General features: G+C 43.5%; 1 protein-coding gene across 3 annotated transcripts in view; it reads left to right on the top strand.

Annotated features, from left to right (window-relative positions):
* Nucleotides 1-19,148, top strand: part of LOC145345201 (uncharacterized) — a 559,547-nt gene that overhangs the window by 210,796 nt on the left and 329,603 nt on the right. For 2 of the 3 annotated variants that reach the window (XR_013887040.1, XR_013887039.1), the window contains one exon: nucleotides 14,202-14,341. The exons of the other annotated variant lie outside the window; for it this stretch is intronic. The gene's annotated coding sequence lies outside the window, so the exon portion shown is untranslated. The remainder of the gene's footprint in view (nucleotides 1-14,201; nucleotides 14,342-19,148) is intronic. 3 annotated transcript variants of the gene reach the window in all.

The raw sequence follows: 19,148 nt of genomic DNA, 5'->3' as shown, positions 1-19,148 counted from the left end.
CACATTGTTGTGGCTCTGGAGTTACAAGTAGGTCCATCAAGGTAAGGATGGCAGATTTCCTTCCCTGAAGGGCATTAGAGAGCCAGATGGGTTTTTCCAACAATCAACAATGGTTTCATGATCATCAGTGGATTCTTAATTCCAGATATTTTTTATTGAATTCAAATTCCACCACCTGTTGTGGCGGGATTTGAACACAGGTCCCTTGAAGATTAGCTGCGTTTCTGGGATTAGTGATCTAGCGATAATACCGCTAGACCATTGGCTCCCCTAAAACAATCCCATTATTATAGCTTTTTGAAAGTTCTCCAATTGATCCTGTTCCCTGACCTATTTCCATAGCCATGTCACTTTCCTTTACAAGAAAATTTAAAGTTCTGCGTTGCAAACAGCGAAGGTGAAAGTTGGTGAGACTCCTGCCTGGATCACAGCCATATAACAAGGTGCTGAGAACACCGGCCTCATTAACCAGTATCCTGGTGCTAAGAGTCAGCACGAATTATCCTCTGCATGTTTTGTGGGCTGGCCTAAGGTGATAGCTGCTTTCTCTATGCTTTCTCTATCTTGGTCTGCATCAAGGGACAGATTGTCACTGTGGACTCAAGGCAGTGGAATTTTCTGAATACTGCCAGTGAGGTGTTACTCAGTGTGATCAAGATGGAAATGTGACACATTGTCCCATAACCATGGTTTTAATGATGCTTACAGTCAGAAGAACAAGTTACAAGCACTGGAGAGACAATCTGAGTCATTGTGGTTGAGTTTCCATTGAGTGACTAGCTTAACATCACCAGCATGAAGGAATTCTGTGGTCAAGAGATATCGAATCATTGAATGATAGGATCCCTACAGTACAGAACAAGGCCATTTGGCCCATTGAATCTGGACAATCCCACCCACGCCCTATTCCTGCAACCCCGCGCATTTATCTCGCTAATCCCCCGACACTAGGGTAAATTTAGCATGACCAGTCAACCTAAAATAAAGATAAAGTTAAAGTTTATTTATGAGCCACAGGTAAGGCTTACATTAACATTGCAACGAAGTTACTGTGAAAATCCTTGAGAGGTGCTGTGTTTCTGCTGTGTATTCAATCTGGACAGATAGTTGATAACATAAACTCAAAAACTAGACCACCGCATGACTTGGTAGTAGCCTAGACAAAGGTGCAACAGAGGGTGACACTGCCCAAATAAACACTGGATCAATCTATCTCCTTTGCTTGTGACAATGGAATTCATAGTACTATAGTACCACTACAGTGCAGGAGGCAACTATTTGGCCCATTGAATCTATACTGACCACAATCCTACCAAGGCCCTATTCCTGTAACCCCACATATTTACCCCACTAATCCCCTGACACTAGGGTTATTCTATGTGCTGTATGTTAGCATCACCAAAGTTGCCCCTGAAATCAGCAGAGCATAGAATTATTATAGAATCCCTACAGTGCAGAAGGAGGACATTTTGGCCATCAAGTCTGCACTGACTCTCAGACAGATCTTACTCTACCCCATCCCCGCGACCCCACATATTTACCCTGCTAGACCCCTAATCTTGGGATGCTAAAGGACAATGTTGCACGGCCAATCCACCTGACCTGCAGATCTTTGGACTGTGGGAGGAGACCGGAGCACCAGGAGGAAATGCACGCAGACACGGGAGAATGTGCAAACTGCATAGACAGTGACCCAAACCGGGAATTGAAGCCGGGTCCTTGGTGCTGTGAGGCAGCAGTGCTAACTGCAATCACTGCTCAGAGTCACTGAATAGGCCATCATCAGATCAAGCGTAAAGGACTCTACCTGCATATAGACTGACTATATTCAGAACCTCAGAGCGGTTTCTGTGCAGCAGGACTACAGTAGGCATGGTTTTCTCTATATATCAGTGAAAGAGAAGTGTGGGGAACCTCTTTACCTTACCTTTGTAGATCTCATCAAAGCATTGGATACCGTCAGCAGAGCAGGACCATTTTGGGCAAATTCACTGTCTGCCAAAGCTCCTCAGCCTCATCCACTCCTGACAACATGCACCGAACTGTACAGTTTAGTGGCTCCACATCGCAGTTTCAGGGTGAAGAATAGAGCGAAACGCTGGATCAATCTAGCCTCTACCTACGGACGACACACTTTAGAAAGCAAGCAAATGCTTTAGACAGGGTGTGTAAAAGATTGAACAGAATGGATGAGGGACTTCAGTTGCGTACACACACTGGAGAGGCGGAGTTTGTTCTTGGAGAGAGAAAAGTTGAGAGGAGTTTCGGCAGAAAGCTGTGGAAAGAGTAGAGAGGGAGACATTGTGCCCATTGTCAAGAACCAGATTTAAGGTGTATAGTTAAAGATGTCTCATGACACCAGGTCAAAGTCCAACAGGTTTATTTGGAATCAGGAGCTTTCAGAGCACTGCTCTTTCATCAGGTGAGTGGAGGTAGGTCCACAAACACGGCATATATAAGTTAGAACACAATGGCAAGGTAATTAAAGATTGGAATATGAAGAATGATTGGAAGGCGAGTCTTTACAGGTAATCAAGTGTTTACAGGTGCAAACAGTGTGTGTGGAGAGAGGGATAATCACAGGTTAAAGAGGTATGAATTGTCCCAAGTCAGGACAGTTAGTAGAATTTTGCAAAACCCAAGCAGTGAGATGGGGGTTGCAAGTAGTGTGACATGAACTTCACCTTATAGCTAAAGAAGCAGGGGTAACATGAGGACATGAGAGAAGCTTTGCTATGCAGCTTGTGGTTCGGAAATGGAATGTACTTCCTTAGAGTGTGGTGGAGACAAATTCCATACACACGGGCTTTCACAAGGGAATTGGGTAATTACCCCAATAGAAAAATAGCACGGGACTGTGAGGAAAAGCTGGGGAATGCTACTAGCTGAATTGCCCTTGCAGAGAGCTGTCATAAATATGACAGAAAGAGGCCATTCAGCCTATGTTGCTGTATTCTTTTTGTAGTTCGAGATCAATGATTTATCTTTTGACAGTTATCTGATTGCTGCTACTGCTAATTTTAATTTCTTAGTGAACCTGATTTCCAGTTTGCAGTCAGTGACGTGAAGCCTGTCAGTGTCTGCAGTCAAACAGACCCACAGTGACACATTTTATTTCAGTGAGCACTGCTGAAAACCTGGCAGTATTTTGTGTAGAATGTATTGTGTTTTTCGATGTGGTATTTCTGGGTTAATGTAGATTTCCTCAAAGTGATATCACGCACAGTCTGGAAGCTATGCTTTTCAGTTGGACTGTCCTTAAGAAGGCATAGTTGCCCTTAAAGCCGTGATACATGTATTGACAACCTCACCGTATGAACTAAAAAAACAGTCCCACGCCACCCTGTCACTGTAAGCCCCCAGTTACAGCAAATGTTTGCCCTCAGAATGAGCAGTATGTAGATTCATCGTCACAATTAAACTTTGACTCATTTTGGTACAGAAACTTACCTCTTCGCCTACGGGTTTTATCTTGTTATGACTGTGTATGCATGGAGCACGAGTGACGGCAGAGCCCTCTTGTTATACCACAATAGGAGATGCCAGTGCAGTGGCATTATCACTGCACAGCAATGCTGACGAGTCGTCTGGGTTGTTGTTGGGTTAACATTTGAGACGCTGTAAGCTACTTCTTTTATACTGAGTTGGGGAAAAGAAAGCTAGCAATTAGCTGTTACACCAGCGCAGAGTTCTTTCCTGATTTCCATTGACTTCACTTTTACTCGGCTCTTTGCTGTCACGCTCGGTCAAATGATGCAATGGTGCCAAGAGCAGCCAAATGCATTTCACTGCAGAATTCAGATCCTTTATCCATGCTTGGATCAAAGCTGTAATGGGGTCTGGAGCTGTAATGGGGTCTGGAGCTGTAATGGGTTCTGGAGCTGCATTGATGTCTATCGATGTAGATTTGGAGTTACAGTGAGATTTGGAACAATAATTAGATCTAGCGATTTAGATCTAGAGCCATAATGAGAATGAGAGCTGTGCCTGCACTGAGATCTAGAGATGTAACAAGGTCAGCAGTTGTAATGAGATCTGGAATAGTATTGAGATCTGGAGCTGTAATGAGATTTGGAGTTGTAATGAGAATCAGAGCTGTAATGGAGCCATAATGAGATCTGTAGTGTAATGTGAACCAGAAATGTAATCCGATCTGGATCTGTAATGAGATCTGGAACAGTAATTAGACCTAGAGATTTAGATCTGGAGCTGTCGTGAGAATCAGAGCTGCAATGAGAATCAGAGCTGCAGGAGATCTGTGGCTGTACTGAGATCTAGAGATGTAATGAGGTCAGCAGCTGTAATGAGTTCTGGAATAGTATTGAGATCTGGAGATTTAGATGTGGAGTTATAATGAAGACTGGAATGGTCATGAGAATTAGAGCTGTAATGAGAATCAGAGTTCGAATGAGGTCAAGATCTGTCATGAGGTCTAGAGCTGTTGTGAGATCTAGAGCAGTAATGGGATCTGGAACCAAGATGAGATCTGCAGCTGTAATGTGAACCAGAGCTATAATAAGACCTGGATCTGTAACAAGACCTGGAGCTACAATAGCACCTAGAGATATCATGAGGTCTGGAGCTGCAGTGAGATATTGAGCTGTAGTGAGATCTGGAACTGCAATACATTCTGAAGATGTAGTTCTGGAGCTGCAATGGGATCTAAACTGCAGTGAGATCTGGAGCTGTGGTGTGATCTGGAGCTGCAATGGGATCTTGAGATGAAGATCTGGAACTACAAAGAGTTATAGAGCTGTAATGTGATCTGGAACTGTAATAAGATCTGGAGCTCCAATGCGATCTAGAGCAAAGAGAGCTGGTGCTGTAATGAGACCCAGAGCAGTAATGACATCTTGACCTGCAATGAGATCCAGAATAGTAATGAGATCTGGAAATGCAATAAAGTCTAGAGCTTTAGTAACCTGTAGTCAAGATTTAGATATGTAGATCGGGAGCTGCAATGAGATCTGGAACTGTAATGAGATCTGGATGCGAGTGGGCAAAAATGTAGATGATAGCAAATATGACAGATTTATTATGAAAAGAACAAAGGTACAGAGGGATCTGTTGTTCTGCTATGTGAATCACAAGTTTACAGGTACAGAAAATGATGATGAAGGCAAGTGGAATGTTGCTCTTTATCGTTAGTGTAATGAAATATAAAAGTAAGGATCTTTTTTCTACAGTTGTACGGAGTGTTGGTGATACCACATCAGGAACACCACTGAGTAGAGTTTTGGCCTCCCTAAGAAATCATGTAAATACATTAGACGTAGTTCAGAGAAGATTAACTCAACTGATACTTAGATTGGGAGTTTATCTTCTGAGGAAAGTTTGAACAGATTGGGCCTGTGTCCATTGGAGTTTGGAATAATGAGAGGTGATCTGACTGGAACGTTGAAGATCCTGAGAGGACTTGACAAGGTGGATGCTGGGAGGATGTTTTCTCTTCTGGAAGAGACTAGAACTAGGGGGCACTGCTGAGTCTTCCATTTCATACAGAGACGAGGAGATTTTTTTCTCAGGGCATTGTAAGTCTTTGGTACTCTTTTCCCAAGAACACTGTGAAATCAGGGTCATTTAATATTTCTAAGGCAGAGGTAGATTCTTGAATAAGGGCAGCACAGTGGTTAGCACTGTTGCCTCACAGCGCAAGGGACCTGAGTTCAATTCCAGCCTTGGGTTACTGTCTGTGTGGTGTCTGCATGTTCTCCCTGTGCCTGCATGGATTTCCTCCAGGTGCTCCGGTTTCCTCCCACTGTCCAGAGATTTGCGGGTTAGGTTGATTGGCCGTGCTAAAATGCCCTTTAGCGTCAAAAGGGATTAGCAGGTTAAATACATGGGATTACAGTGATGGAGCCTGGATGGGATTGTTGTCAGTGCAGGCTTGATGGGCTGAATGTCCTCCTCCTGCACTGTAGGGATTCTCTGAATTTATTGACAAGGGATTCAAAGGATATTGGGGGTAGCAGGAAAGTGGAGTTGAGACTGCAATCAGAGCAGCCATGAGGGGCCGAATGGCCTGCTCCTGTTCCTAATTTGTATGTTATGTATGTATTTTAAATTCTGGCATCATTTTTCTGTATTTTTTTTAATACCGCCCCCTTTACCTAATATTTCACTCCTTATACCTGCCTCAATGAAAATCTGGCCCGAAGTTGCTGTGTGGATTGCACATGTTGAAGCGTAGGGTCTTTCCAAGGAGCAGGAGAGATTAGAAGCCCCACGAGCTAGATCATATTGGAGTGGATGAAGATGAATGACCTTTAGATGATTTGGCCTCTAGGCTAAGATCGAGCATAGGATTGAGCTCGGGATCGCCTTGGATCAGGTGTCTCTCTTGTGGGGTCCATGAATTGGATTGAATTCGAATTTGAATTGGTTTTCGGAGTAAGCAAAGAGATGAGTTAAGGGTTTGCCCTGTCCCACTCTTGTAGCACTGGCTTTATAACTGAGAAAGGAATAAAATGAATAGTTTGCCTGATTGTCTGCATGACTGGCTTAATGTGAGCAATGTGAAAAGGAAGAAAAGTGTAAGTATTGTTTGAGCAAAAGTACTGTAAGCTACAGTTCCTGTCCTCTGGATCTTATATTGCCAGAAAAATCAGATCATAGAATCGTAGAACCCTACAGTGCAGAATGAGGCCGTTCGGCCCTTCGAGTCTGCACCGACCATAATCCCACCCAGGCCCTATCTCCATAACCCCATGCATTTATCCTAGCTAGTCCCCTGAGCATAAGAGGCGACTTAGCATGGCCAATCCACCTAACCCACACATTTTTGGACTTTGGATACAGAAGAACAAAATACAACATTACTTTTGTATAAGGCCTTGGTTAGGCCTCACTTGGAAGACTGTGGCCAGCTTTATTTCTCTCATGTGGCCAATAATATGGAGACCCCAGGAAACACTAGTTCACTGGTCTGTCAAAAGGCTCATGGTTACTATGGGAAACTTACAAAGTTGAAGTATGTACTCCAGGAAAGTACAGGTTTTAAAGACATTTGCTTGACATCTTTGAAATAATGAAACAATTAAAGTTTAAAAAAATTTTAAATTAAAAATTTTAAATGTATTTATTATTGTGACAAGTAGGCTTACATTGGCACTGCAATGAAGTTACAGTGAAAATCCCCGAGTTGCCACACTCCAGTGCCTGTTCGGGTACACTGAGGGAGAATTTAGCATAGCCAACATATCTAACCAGCAAGTCTTTCGGACTTGTGGAGGAGACCAGAGCACTTGGAGGAAACCCATGCAGGGGAGAATGTGTGTAGATTCCACACAGACAGTGAACCAAGCTGGGAATTGAACTGGGGCCCCTGGCGCTGGGAGGCAGTAGTGCTAACCACTGTGCTACCCCATTATTTAGCCCATGTGAATAGGCTATTAATTGAATAGGTTAGTGAGGTCCAAAGGACTTGTGTACAAGTTTGTCATTGGATAACCATATGGATGATGTTGGAATGGTGTAGGTTAGATGGGCTTGAGATTGGTTTCACAGGTTGGCGCAACATCAAGGGTCAAAGGGCCTGTACTGCGCTGTGATGTTCTATGTTCTAAGCATAGGATTGGGTTGGATGGCAAGAGATTATTATTTTCTGAGAATCATCTGAGAAACAACTTAGCACCTCATTTCGTGAGTGTAAATTCACTGCAAACATGAGTTTCTAACTGTGGCTGAGATGGGCTGATATTCTCCACCCTCGCTCATGGCTGGGGATTCCCCAGTGCTGCTGAAAGTGAATGGAGTTTTGGCTGGAATGTCAAGTTCGCTGCCATTCTCACTTGCAGTGGGACGGGAATGGGCAAGATCGAAGAACACTGGGCAAGATTGCCTCACAAACTAAGTGGGGAAATGAGGAATGTGTCTACTTGTCGCTGGTTTCCTGGAGCTTGTTTGATCACTTCCAGGGAATGTTTCTCCTGATAAATTGGCTCCATCTTTTTTAATTTTCTGGTCTCTCCCAGGAGATTGCATGAGGGAGTGGCTGTAGAAGTTGGGTGGACATGGGAGGGTATTGAGGATTGGGGGCATGTAGGAGGCAAGGAGTACGTGAGCTGCACTGTGACCTTATGGGATATGCAAAGAACCAGCTTGTTTTATTCTCTTCTGCAATGCTTCTTGATTTGAAAAGCCTAGTTATTTTGGTTATCCAACAATAATTCCCATTATGATCTGTTCTACTTAGCAATTTCTCCAAAAGCAGTGCCAAATCATTTTTGGCGTGGTTATCACAGCCAAGTTGTGCGGAGGCAAGTTGTTAATAATGGTGGATCGGAATAAAAAAGCCTGGGTTAAATTGTCTTAATCAGCAACAAAGAACGAAGAAAATTACAGCACAGGTACAGGCCCTTCAAGCCTGCACCGACCATGCTGCCCGATGGAACTAAAACCCCCTACCCTTCCAGGGACCATATCCCTCTATTCCCATCTTAGCCATGGATTTGTCCAGACGCCTTTTAAAGTCACTGTTGTATCTGCTTCCACTGCTTCCCCTGACAGCGAGTTTCAGGCATCCACCACCTTCTGTGTAAAAAAAAAGGTTGCTTCAATCATCAAAGCTTACACTCACCCAGTAACAACAAACTGAGCATTGCTACACGGGCTTCTAAGAAAACCCATAATGCTCCGAGACAAAAGTGACAAGGTTCACTGCCATTCTCAGCCCATTTCTGCTATTCTCCTGAACATGCTACAGATGTTAAATCTACCCATAGTAAAAAACACACACATGCGTGCACACGCACACGCGCACACACACACACACACACACACACACACACACACATATTTGTTGATGAATCCTGTTAATCATAAGTTCTATCCTTTAAGCCTCTTTGGCTTGAAAGGCATCTTCAAGGCCAGTACAGGCACAGTGCCAGTTAAGTTGCTGAAAGTTAAAAAACAGAGGGGGTAATTCTTACAAAAAATTCTAAGTGTTGAATTTGTGTAAAAACCGGAGTAAATCCTGTTGGTTTTAGCGGGAGGCCCATTAAATGGCCTCTGCTTGAGTTTCCCGGTGCTAGCATCTCTGCACATACAACGGACCAATAGGAGCTACTGATACACAGCTCTGCACTCTGAACGGAACAAAGAACATTGAATGCTTGCATTGAAGCTTCAGCCACTGGTTTTCCTGTCTGCAGGATGAATTCTTGCCCAAAATTGTTCGATGTGCTGTCAACTAGGCTCGACTAAGTCTGAGTTGAATGTGGACAGTACACCAAGGGGAAGGTTGTGGCATTGACCCTTGGCATCTGAAGTGGGCGGGGAGGGGGGGGTTCTCTCTCAGATGCTAAGTGTTGAACTGAACAGCTAAAGACAAAGACTTGCAAAAGACAGTATGCTGGTTAAAAACATTTTTTCAATTTGACCAACGTGCTGGGAGAACGTCAGCCATGCGCACCAACTCCTATCTGGAGTTTCCAATGTAGTGTCAAAATGGTTATATGTTTTTGAAACTTCAATTGCCCCGCCTACCCTGTCATCCTAACTGGATGCTCCACTCGCATTGGTACACATTATTTACCTTGAACAATTGCATCCTACCTTTTAGCAGGATTAAGAATTCATTGGTCTTTAGGACCTGGAGATTAATACCAATTGTTTCTAAGCAACCTCAGTCAAGTAAATCCGTAAGGTTTAAAAATTGCTTCCCCACCGTAATCCGCAGAGTTGAGAAGGTGATGTTCCCACTGTCTCGTTCTGCTTCATTATCAGTAGGAATTGAATACTTTGTACACCTTGTGAGTACGCCTCTTCACTGTCTGTCGTATGAGAATGTGCATTCTCCTTGACTTTCCTCTGATAACATAACTGGATTCTCTGGCTGACTGTTCCCAGAGAATGTGGCCTGTCTGGTTTAACTCCCTTCCCATTGTGCTTCGTTATGTGGTCTCCTCTATATCAGAGAGACCAAGTGTAGACTGGGTGATCGCTTTGCTGAGCACCTTCGGTCTGTGTGCAGTCAGGACCCTGACCTTCCGGTTGCTTGCCATTTTAACACACAATCCTGATCCCATGCCAACATGTCTGTCCTTGGCTGCTGCAATGTTCCAGTGAAGCTCAACGCAAGCTGGAGGAACAGTATCTCATCTTCCTGTTTCAACATTGAATTCAACAACTTCAGATGATCAGCTCTACCCCACCTTAACCCCTTCTGTTTTCATTTTATTTAATTTTTAATTGTTCTCTACCTTTTATTTCTTTATTGTCTTCCCCCCATTCTATTCCTCCTCTCCTTACCTTTTCTCTCCCTTTTGCTCAATTTTACCTCTCTCCCACCCATCTCTCTCCTCCTTCCACATCGTCATCTGTCACAGCTTAACTGCTGATCTCAGCTTCTCTGCCATTTGGCCATTCACACCTTCTATTCTCTCTATGGGCTACCATTAGCAGCCTTTTCCCTTGGTTTTGTGTCTACGACTCATCTTTCATTCCCTCCCCTTGCAGTATAAATATCTCCCACTTTCTCTGCCTTTTAGTTTTGACGAAGATCATCTGGACTCGAAACATCAGCTCTTTTCTCTCCTTACAGATACTGCCAGACCTGCTGAGATTTTCCAGCAGTTTGTCTTGATTTCAGATTCCAGCATCTGCAGCAATTTGCTTTTATACTTCAGGGCAACTTGCATTTTGGCCAAGGTGCATGATACATTCAAAAATACTTGTTTAAATCTAAAATGCATGTTTGATATCTATGTCTGTCTATGCAAGTAGTACCTTTGTAGTATAAGTATAAGGCACATTGTGGGTCCTTATTCTATGTTAATTTTCCCTGTTTCGTAATTTCATTAGTTATTAAATCCCAGGATTTTCTGCATACCTCTAACAGCATCCGGACAAAAACTCAATTGGACCTTTCTAAGTTCTGAGCATTAACCAAGATTAACCACTTAGAACATAGAACGTTACAGCGTAGTACAGGCTCTTCGGCCCTCGATGTTGCGCCGACCAGTGGAACCAATCTAATGACCCTAATGACTTCTATTTGTTTGTATTATAGCTGCTTCTGGCTATATTCTGTCCTACAGGTCCAGTTGTGAAGGGAATAGATTGACATTTTTGTGACTGCAAAAGATCCCAGGGCGGAATGTTGCCCCCCCCCTGGTGCTAGGGTCAAGAATGCCTCAGAGCGGTTACAGAACATTCTGAAGGGGGAGGGTGGACTACCAGCTGTCATGGTACATATTGGTACAAACAACATTGATTAAAAAAAGGGATGAGGTCCTAAAAGCAGAATATCAACAGCAAGTTGGAAAGTCAGACCTCAAAGGTTGTGATCTCCGAGTTACCACCGGTGCCATGTGCTAGTCGGGTAGAAGCAACAGGATATAGAGGATGAATGCATGGCTGAAAAGATGGTATGAAGGGGGAGGGTTTCAGATTCCTGTGGCATTGGGACTGGTTCTAGGGAAAGTGGACCTATGTAAGCTGGATGAATTACTCTTGGGAAGGATTGGGGCTGATGTCCTTGGGTACTTGCTAGAGTGGTGGAGAAGAGTTTAAACTAATATAGCAGGGGTTGGGAACCTTTGTAAGGATTCAGAGCAGGAGAATCAAGAACAAAAGGAAAAAGACAGCAGGGAGAATAAAAAAAGTGATTGGCAGAGAAGTCAAGGGCCAGGAACAGGACAAAGAAAGTTAAAAGGATGAGCCTTAATGTTTTGTATCTGATTGCAGTAAGAAGTCACACAACACCAAGTTAAAGTCCAACAGGTTTATTTGGTAGTAAATGCCACTAGCTTTTGGAGCGCTGTTCCTTCGTCAGGTGAGTGGAGAGTTCTGATCGCAAACAGGGCATATGAAGGCACATACAGTTTATAGAATACTGATTAGGATGTGAGTCTTTGCAGCTAATCAGCTATGCTATCTGAATGCTCAGAGCATTTCAAATAAAACAAATTAGTTAGTTCACAGGTAGATGTAAAGGGATATGATATTGTTGGGATTATAGAGACATGGTTAAAGTTTATTTATTAGTCACAAATAAGGTTTACATGAAGTTAGTGTGAAATTACCCTAGTCACCGCACTCCAGCGCCTGTTCGGGTCAATGCACCTAACCAGCATGTCTTTTAGACAGTGGGTGGAAACCGGAGCGTACAGATGAAAACCAACACAGACACTGGTAGAACGTGCAAACTTGACACAGACAGTGGCCCAAGGCCAGAATTGAACCCAGGTCCTTGGTGCTGTGAGGCTGCAGTGCTAACCCAGTATGCCACCGTGCCGCCCATGGCTCCAAGATGACCAAGGATGGGAACTAAACATTGAGATCTATTCAGTGTTTAGGAAGAACAGACAAAACCAAAAAAGATGGTGAAGTTGCATTATTCATTAAAGAAGATATTGATATAATATTGAGGAAAGATATTAGCACAGGTGATGTGGAATCTGTATGGGTCAAGGTAAGAAACACCAAGGGGCAAAAAGCATTTGAGGGGGTGGCATACAGACCTCAAACTATAGTGGTACTTTGAGAATAGCATTCAACAAGAAATCAGAGATGCATGTGATGAAGAAATATCTGTGGTTATGGGCGACCTTAGTCTGATTGGGTAGATCAAATTATTCACAGTACAATAGAAAAAGAATTTCTGGAGTGTATATGGACCAATACACTGAGGAACTAACAAGGGAACAGACCACTTTGACTGGGTATTGTGCAATGAGAAAGGATCAGTTGACAATCGAGTTGCGAGACAACCTTTGGGGATGAGTGACCATAATATGATAGAATTCTTGGATGGGTGGAGAGTGATTCTGAGACCAGGGTCCTAAATCTCATAAAGGTAACTATGATGGTATGAGTTGGCTATGATGGACTGGAAAACATTACTGAAACTGACAGTGGACAGGCAATGGCAGGCATTCAAGGAACTAATAGGTGAACTCCAAAAGTTGTTTATTCCTATTTGGCACAGGAGTGATAAGGGAACTGTGGCCAAACCGTGGCTCAAAAGGGAAATTAGTGATAATGTTAAATTAAAAGAAGAAGAATACAAATTGGTAAGAGAAAGCAATAGACCTGAGGCTGGGAGAAATTTAAAATTCAGCAAAAGTGGACCAAGGGATTGATTAAGAAGGGGAAAATAGTAAGCCGAAAAAACTCACTGTAAAAGTTTCTACAGGTATGTAAAGACAAAAACAAATGTAGGCTCTTTCCAGTCAGAAACAGGGGAATTCATAACAGGGAACAAGAAAATGGCCGAGGAACTAATTTCATACTTTGCTTCTGTCTTCACAAAGGAAGATACCAGAAGTTCTGAGAAACATAATTTTTAGTGATGAGCTGAAGGAAATCAGTATTAATAAAGAAATGGTTTTGTGTCTCATGCATCAGTCACTGAAAGTAAGCGCGCATGTACAGCAGGCAATGAAAAAGGCAAATTATACATGGCTAGGCCATATGGTCTAATCAATACTTTGTCATGAGTCATTACTGCTACATTTTTATGCTTACTTCACTGTTTATGTAACTATGGGGAATCCCACATTGAATGGGAACCCCCACGTTTCTCCAGATATGAGCGGGAAAACTGAAATCCTACTTCAATGCCCGGTTCTGCCTTGCTACAATTTCCCGCCTAACTTCAAATTGGCCATCGAAATTTCACCCTGAATGTCTTAAGGGAATCTATGCAACCATGACAGTTATTCACGTGGCAGATCTCAGGCATGGGTTGTGCTGGGGTTGAAGACAAGGAGAGAAAAGGGAAAAGAAAAGAACAATAAAAAACAAATGAAAAAGTTGAAGCAGACACAAGACGAAGGAATACCAGTGAAATAGCAGACAGAAAGGGAGAAAGGCTGTCCTATTCCATTCCCCTCGCATAGGTTCTTAATTCCAGATAAATTCAGACTCCGCCATCTGCCTTGACAGGATTCGAACCTGGGTCCCCAGAACATTAGCTGAGTTTCTGGATTAATAGTCTAGCAATAATACCACTGGGCCATCGCCTTCCTGAGCTGGGGACCCTCAGTTCGAGGGGTGTAGAGGTCATGGGTGTGGAAGAGATGGTCACTCTGCCACATTATGAGTTGATTTTTACAGCAGAATTCTATCTAGCACTCAAGCAATAGTTTGTACCAGGAAGAATTTTTACATGGGATAATTGTTTTCCAAACAGTGTTCTGTGATTTTATCCTCTGAAGTTACCTTGAATTTGGTATTGTGTGCATGAATTATTTCAGAGGCATAAAAGATGGAAGTGACTTGAAGCTAACAGAGGAAAGATACCCGAATAATGTTACTGCCTCAGCGCTCCACAACGTACGTCTCAGCTCCCGCAGTGAAGGGACATCATTATGAGCTGCACCCTCAAGATGACTCGGTAAGCACCTGCATTTATTCAGCAGTAATGATTGACTCCTTCTTGTTCCAGGAGACTGAGGCAAAGCAATTGCCTGCAGCATTGGAGAATAACCAAAGCTTGCGACGTAGCTAGACACAAATTTGCCTTGGGAGCTGAAAGTTCTTTTTTGTCAGTGTTGGGTTTTGTTTTGCATCTCCTGTACTGTGAAAGTGTTTTAGCAGCACTTCTTTAACAAAGCGTCTCAGCCAGTGTACAGCTGGCTTGCTTTGACGGACATAATGAACTTATCAAAAGTGTTGTCCGTTTTACGGTAACTGCTATCAGTGATCTGTCAATGAATTTGGACTTGAGCAATTGCCTGTTGCTTTTCTTTCATTTCTCTTTTTCTGTAGCTGTAGACTTGCAGGCATGATGTGACGCTCAGGGGCAAAGGCTGTCATAAAGTATCTACACCTTGACCAATGTCTACTCAAAAGTCCAAGTCATTCAGAAGTGGGGGTAATTGTTCATGAAGTGAGAGGGGAATTTTAAGTTCCAGATCACTGCGCAAAGACACTTTTTTCAGGCTGAAGCATTGACTGATAATAAAGCGGGATTTAAACCAGCTGAGGTCTAAATGGGTTTGATAAGAATAGAAAGATAAGTATGATTCTCTCTATAGCAGTGATCTCAGTTACGGGGTTTGTAGAGATAAACGAGAGTCCTGATGGTGCCCGGGAACCTCCCCGTTGGAACTGCAGATAACGAGTACGTAGAAATCAGACGAAGGCTGGATCATATTAAGTTGCATTGCTAAATGTGGTTAAATAGATTCCTGACTCTCATTGCTGAGGCTCCCTGATTAATGATGATCAGCTAGCACGGGGTACCAGAGGGTATGCAGCCACCCATTAAATCATACTGCAGCAAACACATCGGGTGCGGGGGAAAAAAAGAAATCATTTAGCATACCCTGACCGGAGTTCTCCGGCCCTTCACGCCAGCGGGATTTGCCAGTCCCGCTGGCAGTACACCATTGCCTGTGGGTTTCCGGCCAGTGTGGGGGTGACATCAATGGGAATTCCCAATGACAGTGGCGGGACCAGAGAATCCCACCACTGGCAAACAACGTGCCACCTCCCGCCAGCGGGAAACAGGGGAGGCTGGAGAATCTCACCCCATGTTTAGATTGGAAGTAAATATTTAATTCTTGATCCAACCTTATCTGTCTTAAGACATTTAATAGACAGTCTTATAGAGCTGATGATCACTTTCAATAACGTTCTATAGCAGAGCCCAAGAGGAGGTAGAGCCCAGCCAGAGTCTATGAATCTTCTAAAAGCTTATCATCTACCTGATTTAAAATATGAGACAGAGTTTGCCAAAAAAACCACACACTCTGCTGTTGGCAACACAAATATTTGGTCATTTGGTAGTACAGAACTTGAGTAGTGTTTAAAAAAAAAGCGTGCCACATGCTTTCAAAAGTGTGTCAACCAGGGTTCGGCGTAAACACATTCCTCTTAGAGTAAAGGACAAAGCTGGCAGTAGGGAATCCTGGATTACTCGGGATACTGAGGCCGTGGTCGAGAAGAAGAAAGAGGAGCATGACGTGGACAGGCAGCTGGGATCAAGTGAATCCCTTGTAGAGTATAGGGGGTGTAGGAGTAGAGTTAAGAGAAAGATCAGGCAGGCAAAAAGGGGACACGAGACTGTTTTGGTAGATAAGGCAAAGGAGAATCCAAAGAGCTTCTACAAATACATAAAGGTCAAAAGAGTAACAGGGGAGAGAGTAGGACTTCTTAAGGACCAACAAGGACATCTATATGCGGATCCACAAGAAATGGGTGAGATCCTAAATGAATATTTCTCATCAATATTTACTGTTAGAAAGGCATGGATGTTAGGGAACTTGGGAAAATAAATAGTGATGTCTTTAGGAGTGTACTTATTACAGAGGAGGAGGTGTTGGAAGTCTTAAAGTGCATCAAGGTAGATAAATTCCTGGGACCTGATGAAGTGTATCGCAGAACATTGTGGGAGGCTAGGGAGGAAATTGTGGGTCCCCTGGCCGAGATACTTGAACCATCGATAGTCAGGTGAGGTGCCTGAAGATCGGAGAGTGGCAAATGTTGTGCCTTTGTTTAAGAAGGGCTGCAGGAAAAAGCCTGGGAACTACAGGCCAGTGAGTCTCACGTCTATGGTGGGTAAATTGTTGGAATGTATTTTGAGAGACAGGATCTACAGGCATTTAGAGACGCAAGGACTGATTAGGGACAGTCAGCATGGTTTTGTGAGTGGAAGGTCATGTCTCACAAATTTGATTGAGTTTTTTTGAAGGGGTAACCAAGAAGGTAGATGGGGGCAGTGCCGTTGATGTTGTTACATGGACTTTAGCAAGGCCTTCGAAAAGGCACCACATGATAGGTTGTTGCATAAAGTTAAATTTTACGGGGTCCAGGGTGAGGTATCTAAATGGATACAAAATTGGCTTCCTGACAGAAGCCAGAGGGTGGTTATAGAGAGTTGTTTTTCAAACTGGAGGGCTGTGACCAGCAGTGTGCCTCAGGGATCAGTGCTGGGCCCACTGTTATTTGTCATTTATATTAACGATTTGGATGAGAGTATAAGAGGCATGGTTAGTAAGTTGGCAGATGACATTAAGATCGGTGGCATAGTGGACAGTGAAGAAAGTTATCTCCGATTGTAACGGCATCTTGATCAATTGGGCCAGTGGGTTGACGAACGGCAGATGGAGTTTAATTTAGACAAATGCAAGGTGATGCATTTTGGTACATTGAACCAGGGCAGGACTTACTCAGTTAATGGTAGGGCATTGGGGAGAGTTACAGAACAAAGAAATTTTGGGGTACTTGTTCATAGCTCCTTGAAAGTGGAGTCACAGGTGGACAGAGTGGTCAAGAAGGCATTCGGCATGCTTGGTTTCATCGGTCAAAATGTTGAATACAGGAGTTGGACTGTCTTGTTGAAGTTGTACAAGACGTTGGTATGGCCACACTTGGAATACTGTGTGCAATTCTGGTCACCCTATTATAGAAAGGATATTATTAAACTAGAAAGAGTGCAGAAAAGATTTACTAGGATGCTACCGGGACTTGATGGATTGAGCTAAAAGGAGAGGCTGAATAGACTCCGACTTTTTCCTCTGGAGTGTGGGAAGCTGAGGTGTGATGTTGTAGAGGTCTATAAAATAATGAGGGGCACAGAGCAGCTAGATAGTCAATATCTTTTCCCAAAGGTAGGGGAGTCTAAAACTAGAGGGCACAGGTTTAAGGTGAGAGGGGAGAGATACAAAAGTGTCCAGAGCAGCAATGTTTTCACATAGAGGGTGGTAAGTGCCTGGAACAAGCTGCCAGAAGCAGTAGTAGAGGCGGGTACAATTTTGACTTTTAAAAAGCATTAAGATAGTTACATGGTACGATGGGTATAGAGAGATATGGGCCACTTGCGGGCAATAGGGATTTTGAAAAAAGGGCGACATGGACAAATTGGGCTGAAGGGCCTGTTTCCATGCTGTAAACCTCTATGAATTTAAGTCATTTTGTCAAAGTTTTTCATCTTGCACTCATCAGGACAATCATGGTCAGTGGAAACAACAACATTGTATTGTATGAGAAGATGGCTGGCAAGTGGACTCTGGTGGCAACATTGCCATGGAGAATACACCAGTGGCTGTCAGTTAACTACCAAGCGTTGTTTGAAATTTAAACCAGCATCTTGACTCTGATTGGTAAAGGCAATGCTCTGTGGAATGAACCATCGAGTGGCCATCACTTATTTTATTGAGTTGAAACAGGCACAACATGTGTACAGTTTCTTTCCAACTGCAAAGAACAGGGTCCTGTGTATTGATAAAGGGCCATCTGGACTCGAAACATCAGCTCTTTTCTCTCCTTATAGATGCTGTCAGACCTGCTGAGATTTTCCAGCGTTTTCTCTTTTGGTTTCAGATTCCAACATCTGCAGTCATTTGCTTTTACCCTGTGTACTAATAGATGTAGCTTCCAGTACCCATCGCCCCATACTGACTGACAGCTTAAATTATTTGTCAGTATAAACACTAAGGATTAATTAGCAAATGTTGTCCAATCGTTGCCAAATCATCTCATGGTGACCACCTATCTTGAAGAACTAAGCCACAGGCCTGCTCACGTATGCTTGACTGTTGTGTTTTAAGAACATAAGAAATAGGAGCAGGAGTAGGCCGTCTAGCCCTTCGAGCCTGCCCCGCCATTCAATAAGATCATGGCTGATCTGAAGTGGATCAGTTCCACTTTCCTGCTTTCTCCCCATAACCCTTAATTCCTTTGTCTGTCAAAAATCTATCTACCCATGACTTAAATATATTTAGCGAGGTAGCCTCCACCACTTCAACGGGCAGAGAGTTCCAGAGATTCACTACCCTTTGAGTGAAGAAGCTCCTCCTCAACTCCATTCTAAACTGCTCCCTCCCCTTATCTTGAGGCTGTGCCCTCTAGTCCTGCTGTCCTTTCTGAGCAGGAAGAATCTCTCTACCTCTACCCTATCCATCCCTTTCATTATCTTATACGTCTCTATAAGATCCCCCCCTCATCCTTCTAAACTCCAACGAGTACAGACCCAGTCTATTTAGTCTCTCTTCATAGTCCAAGCCCCTCATCTCCGGTATCAGCCTAGTGAACCTTCCCTGCACTCCCTCCAAGGCCAAAATATCCTTGCGCAAGTGTGGCGACCAAAACTGCACACAGTACTCCAGCTGCGGCCTCACTAGTGCCCTGTACAGTTGCAGCAAGACCTCGCTGCTTTTATATTCTATCCCCCTCGCTATAAAGGCCAGCATCCCATT

The sequence above is a fragment of the Carcharhinus amblyrhynchos genome, chromosome 7 (genome assembly GCF_965287045.1).
Source record: "Carcharhinus amblyrhynchos chromosome 7, sCarAmb.v2.hapA, whole genome shotgun sequence".
NCBI classification, from domain to species: Eukaryota; Metazoa; Chordata; class Chondrichthyes; order Carcharhiniformes; family Carcharhinidae; genus Carcharhinus; species Carcharhinus amblyrhynchos.
This window is presented reverse-complemented; position numbering and strand designations above follow the sequence as displayed.